The sequence below is a fragment of the Chinchilla lanigera genome, unplaced genomic scaffold (genome assembly GCF_000276665.1).
Source record: "Chinchilla lanigera isolate Chin_1 unplaced genomic scaffold, ChiLan1.0 scaffold00050, whole genome shotgun sequence".
NCBI classification, from domain to species: domain Eukaryota; kingdom Metazoa; phylum Chordata; class Mammalia; order Rodentia; family Chinchillidae; genus Chinchilla; species Chinchilla lanigera.
Window position 1 is genome coordinate 13300654 of NW_004955451.1, and position 6128 is coordinate 13306781.

General features: G+C 56.2%; 1 protein-coding gene across 1 annotated transcript in view; it reads left to right on the forward strand.

Annotated features, from left to right (window-relative positions):
* The window catches only part of Osbpl7 (oxysterol binding protein-like 7), a gene marked incomplete in the record, with an annotated part of 11306 nt that extends 10716 nt beyond the window's left edge, over positions 1-590 (forward strand). The window contains 1 exon segment of the mRNA XM_013519396.1: positions 1-590.
* Between the last annotated feature and the right edge of the window lie 5538 nt (positions 591-6128).

Here is a 6128-nt window from a genome sequence, read left to right on the forward strand (position 1 = left end):
CAGGCTCGCCGCCCCGGCACCGGCACGTAAGCCCCTCCCGCTGCCGCCCCTTCCCGCGCCCCGCGGGGTGCCTGGGGGCTCCAGGATCTGCCCCCCACTCAGTGCCTTCCTAGGACACAGGAGACCCTCGATGCGCCCGCTGCGCCCCGGGCGGCGCCCGCCGGAGTGCCGGAGAGGAGGCGGCCCCGCTCGGCATCTCCGGGGCGCTCTCCAGCTCCCTGGTCCTTGGCACCCATGTCCTCCTGCAGCTTCCAGCTCTTCTGTCCCCAGGCCTCAAGCAGCTCCCCCCGCGGGGAGCCCTCTCCAAGAGGCGGGGACAGCCGAGGGCCTGGCTCAGACACCCCTGAACCTCCCGCCCCGGCGGGGGAGCCAGTGCGCATGCGTGCATGGCTGCGCAGGTGCGTGCGTGCCTGCGTAGGTGCGTGCGTGCGTGCGTGCCGTGTCCTGCTTGCGGGCAAGCGGGAGTCCTCTATAACCCGGATGCCACTGCTCCAGGGTATCCGCCATGTTTGCTCATGTTCTCACTTTGCCTCTCAGTCAGGTGAATTGCTGTGACATTCCAAGCTCCAATAAAAGAGTTTGACCTGTGACTATTCGTTGAAAAACATGACACACTTATGGTCCCTCCATGCAGGGACCATAGCCACTATTGCTGCTTGAATTGTGTCCCCAACGGATGTGTCCCCAGGGTCTGGGAAGGTGGGCTTATTTGGAAATGGCCTTTGTGGCTGTAATGAAGTTAAACTGAGGTCATATGGGATTAGGGTGGACCCTCATGCCATGATGGACTTCTTGGTAAGAAGAGGGAAAGTTAGGCGCACAGACTTGCAGAGAGAAGAGGACCACGAGAGGGTCGAGTGTGGTAGCACACACCTGTCACCCCAGCACTAGCGAGGCTGAGGCAGGAGGGTCACTCAGGTTCGAAGCCAGTCTGGGCTACGTAGTTCAAGGCTGTGGAGGACCACCTAGGCGACTCTCCTTGAAAGAGGAGCAATTGCCTCCATTGTGGCTGAGCCTGACCTATTTCCATGTACTGATGTGTACAGAGCTGGCTGGGACTTTTCCTTATCCCTTCAGTTGGCTTTAGGCAATGCACATCGGTCCAGCTGAGGTGCGGATGGGGGTCTTCGGAGATGGCGGGCGTGTTTCCCCAACCACCCGCCACTGTTCCCAGTGAGCCGAAATGAGGCGGGATGTGTGAGCCAGTGCTCCACGCTGTGGGATCGAGCCTCTGGAATGGAGGCTGTGACTTCCTGGGGCTTCAGACATTACACAGCAGAGCTGAAGCACCGACCCCAAACATTAGAGACTACCTCAGTTGTGTTACGCGGGCTACTCTGTCTGCATACCCTTCTCTGCATGTGCAGAGGTGATTTCAGGCCTCCTACCCAGCCCGGCTCACAGACTCACGTATTTCCTGCTGCTCTCACAGCCTCTCGTCCTCAAGCCACTCCCTTCTTCATGAATGATTAAAACCTGAGTTTGGCCTTGGGTGGAGGCCTCTGTTCCGGATGGCCGTCATCATGGCTGGACTCGGGACCCCCTGGCTCCCCATAACGACAAATATGCTTTAGTGTCTTTTTTCTCGCCATGGGTTGCACTGGAAGTGGTAGATTGGAATTAACTTCCTAGAATTCTAGTAACTTGTCCATGGGATTACAAATATAAACTTCCTGGGCCCTGACGAGGACCGGGAAGGGCTCGCTAAAAGGCAGCCTGAGCCCTGTCCCAAACAAGCCAAGAAGAGAACTAAACACAGGAGTGGGGCCCGGGGACAGGTGGCAGCCACTGGTGAGGCAGGGAGAGAACGCCGAGGGTGCCGGAGCTGCGGACACCTTGTTCTCACCCCTGGCTCAGCAGGAAGGCGTATTTCTGTGGTTTTAGGTCACCGACAGGTGCCACTTTGTTATGGCAGCCCCATGGGGCAAACGCGGCCTCTACCCACCTGAGCGAAAGCCCCACTGCTCTGCCACTCCCCGAGCTTTGCCCCCCTGTTCCTTCTCCCCAAGTGTCCCCACTCAGCCCTTCTCTCTCTCTCTCTCTTTTTTTTTTTGGTTTGTTTTGGTTTTTTCCCGGTACCAGGAATTGAACTCATGACCTCATGCTTGCCAGGCAGGCACTGTGCCGCTGAGCTAAATCCCCAGCCCCCCACTCAGCCCTTCTCTCTACTGCACCTGGCTGAGGCTGGGCCTTGCCTGTGTCCCGCTGTCACTGCCCCTTCCACCCTTGTGCTGGCCCTTGTGCTCCCTCATCTTTTGCTTTAGATACTTCGATTTTTCACTGGGCTTCTTAGGCGTCTTAAGAATGTCCATGGAGCAGACTGGCTCTGAATTCACAGGGAGCCTCCTGCCTTCGCCTCCCGAGTGCCTGGATTACAGGCATGCGTCACTACGCCAGCATGAACCTTTGGAAACCAGCGTGCAGAGCCATTCCCCTGTGCCCGCCTCGCAGAGCGCCCAACCAGCCAGCCTGCGTTCTGCTTCCACCTGCCTGAATAGCTGGGTTGAGACAGACCCCATCTCAAAGTCATTTTTCTCCCGAGTCAGCTTGGAGCACACCACTGTGGCTAGCTGGGGTCTCCCTCCCCTGGCTGGGCAAAGGACAGAGCCTGGAAGCAAGGGGAGCACCGGGATCCAGGAAGGGGACAGAGGGAGGCAGAGGCACGAGGTGTCACCTCATCTGCCCCGGATCTTCCAGCCCCACACTGCCCCACCCAGAGGTAATTATAAAAAATTCAACTATTGAGTAGCTGATGGAGACATTGAATTGCAAGGGGCCAAAAAGTTTGAAAATACTTCTGCAGATTCTCTGTATGGGTCTGTGTGTTTTGTTTGTTTGTTTGTTTGTTTGTTTGAGACAGTGTCTCACTATGTAGCCCAGGCTGGCCTTGAACTTGCAGAGATCCTCCTGCTTCAGCCTCTCTGGTGCCGGGATGACCAGTGTGCGACACTATGCCTGGCTCTGCGCTGGGCTTGCTCCCACTGTGGCCTGTTCCTGGGACAGATGCTTAACCAGGCACCTGGCCCTAGGGTTGTTTGGGGGATGGGTCTCCTCTGACTCTCCCCCCACGACGGCTGGCCGAGGCCCCGCTCCCCGAGGACGTGAGAGGAGGCTTCTCCTCCTGCCTCTGCACCCCCATCTTTTTTGTCTCTGTCCCCTGAAAGCAAGAACACCAACGGAAGTCCCCAGCAAGCTTGAGGGGCTGAATGAGACAGGACGCTGGGCAGGGTGGCCCCAGGGGCTGGGAGAACTTGGCCTTGGGTTTGGGGTTCTAGGATGCTTCCCGTGTCTCCCTTACATAAGTTGTTCAGAGCAAAGAAAGTCGCTGGGTCCTTGACAGATGTGTCAGACCCCGACGGAGGAGGGGCTGCTAAGTCCAAGCCTTGGGCCTGTCCCCCGCGGGGCCGGAACCCCGGGCAGGCCGGCCTGGAGGCCCCTCGCGTGAGGGAGCCCTCGGAACGAAGGGGCTGGGCCCAGGCCAGAAGTGGGGAGGGGCCGGCGACGGCCGCGGCATCCCTCGGTTCCCCACACGGGGCGCGATTCTCCGAGCATCCTCAAGGGGGCGCGCGGGCCCTAGAAAGGACCCGTTCCGCAAACCCGGGAGCCCCACCTGACAGGTGGCTGCACCCCCATCGCCCCTGAGCACGTGGGTGTGGTGTGGCTCGGGTCTGAAGTGACAGATGGCAGCGCAGTCATCTTTCACAGCTCCGATTCCTGCCAATTTCCAGCCACTCACCACGGCCCCTTCCCGACGCAGCACTCCTGACCCAGGACACCCTGTTCTGTGGGCCTGGATGGGGGTCCCCAACTTCTCCCAGACACCGCAGAAGGGTGGTCGGCCACAGACCCCCACCCCGGACGGACGGCCTAGGACCCCCGCCCTGGGGCCATCGGAGGAGGGCTTTTCCCTGTCCCACCTCTGCAGCACCAGGGCCCAGCCTGTGCTGGAGTAGGGGCTCCTAAAATAATAATAATGAATAGAAGGCTACCATGTATCTCCCCGAAAGGGCAGGGGTCTGGAGTTGGCCAAGGGGCTCTGCAGCTCAAGCTGGCCTTGTATAACAGGAATCCCCCTGCCTCAGCCTCCCAAGTGCTGGGATTGCTGGGGTGTACCACTGCACCTGGCCTCTTTTTTTTTTTTTTTGGTCTTTTTGAGACAGGGTTTCACTGTGCAATTCAGGCTGGCTTTGAACTCACAGCAGTCCTCCTGCCTCAGCCTCCCGAGTGCTGGGATTACAGGCCTGTGCCGCCATGCCTGGCTTCATTTCCTTATTTTAAAAAAGTCCTAAACCGGTGATGGAAGTGCAGGCTAGAACCTCAACACTGTGGGAGTATGAGACAGGACGATCCCAAGTTCAAGCCCAGCCTGGGCAGCTTAACAGTGTAGTGAGAACCTGGCTTGAAATTAAAAAAAAAAATGTAGGGCTAGGGGTGTAGCTCAGTGGTAGAACACTTGCCTAGAATGTACCAGGCCCTGGGCTCAGCACTGAAGAATGAATGAATGAATGAATGAATGAATTAATAAAACCTACAAAGACAAAAACAAAGAACAAAAGAAGGCTGGGCATGGTGTCACACAGCTGTAATCCTAGAACTTGGCAGGCTGAGGCAGGAGGATCACTGAGAATTCAAGGCCAGCCTGGGATACACAGTGAGACCTTGTTTAAAAAAAAAACACAAAACAGGCTGAGGCTGTAGATCGGTGGGAAGGCCTTGAGTTCAATCCCCAGTACCACAACAAAACCAAACTTCTGGAAGCCTTCTAGTGAGATTATAGGTTTAGGTTAAATTATAATGCAGCCGGTGACTTGGCCCTAATAAAGCAGATTGCACGGACACCCGGGGAAGCAGAAACCCATGCCTCGAGGACTGTCATTCTGAGGTGTGAACCCCGCTTCTGAGAAGAGCATTCAGTAGTCATTAATCAGAGATCGCTCTCCGTGGGATTTTGAGAGGAAATGAACACATTAACAGAAGGAAAGACTCTTAAGACCCCGTGCGCCCGGCCACCTCCGTTCATCGGGTCACAGGACGGTGTCCTGCCTCAGGGGCTGGCAGTGGCCCACCTGTTCCCTGAACCCCGTCTCTGTGAGGGCGACACGAGCCTTGGATTCCGCTCTGGGCTCTGCTGTTGCCCAGCTCGAATGATAGGTGTTTACTATTGGCATTTGAGACATGGTCTCGCTATGCAGCCCAGGCTGCCCCCGAACTCACAGCAATCCTCCTGCCTCAGCCTTCCGAGAGCGGGGGGTGACAGGCGTGCGCCACAGCGCCCGACTACTACAGGAGTTGCCCATCATCACTGGGCAAGCGTCAGCCATGGTCAGCCCTTGTGGGCTTGACTTCGGTATAGATGCCCAGCTGCGGGAGAATCAGGTGACCGCGAGTCTAGTCGCGGCTCCATCCGTGGCTCCGCTGAGAAGCTGGGGTGCCCTCTTGTGGATGCTTGAGGAATTTCACGCAGTCCTCTCCATCCCCCAAATTGACCACCCACAGACCCCCTGCGAGGTGCGGGGTGCGAGGTGCGGGGTGGGGGGTCTCTTGTTAAGGACATAAAAGGCACTGGGGTCCCAAGATGGAATTTCATCACACAAAGCACTCGCAGCAGCTGTTCTGTGCTTTATTTATGTATTTATTTTGTCTTTTTGAGACAGGGTCTCACTGTGCAGTTTAGGCTGGCCTTGAACTCACTTTGTAGCCCAGGCTGGCGAGGAACTTCCAACTATCCTCCTGCCTCAACCTCCCCAGTGCTGGGATTATAGGGGTGCGTCACCACACTCAGCTCCAGGAGATTTCTAAAGGCCACTTGAAATGCTACGTGTAAAATTCATCTGGAAGATAAGTGCATGAGTATAATCAAGACTGTTTTTTTCCCCAAAAATGGAACATAGTAAAGGAGGTACTTAGAGTACCTGTAAATCCAGGTACTCAGTAGGCTGAGGCAGGATGGTCACTTCAGCCTAGGAGTTCAAGGTCAGCCTGGGAAACATAGCAAGACCATGTCTGAAAAAAACAAACCAAAAAACTGCATGTTAGTGGGCATATGTGTTGGTTTGGGGCTTATTTTGCAAAGGGAACAACATAATACAGGATACATACTTTATATGATTATTTATAAGTCACCCAAA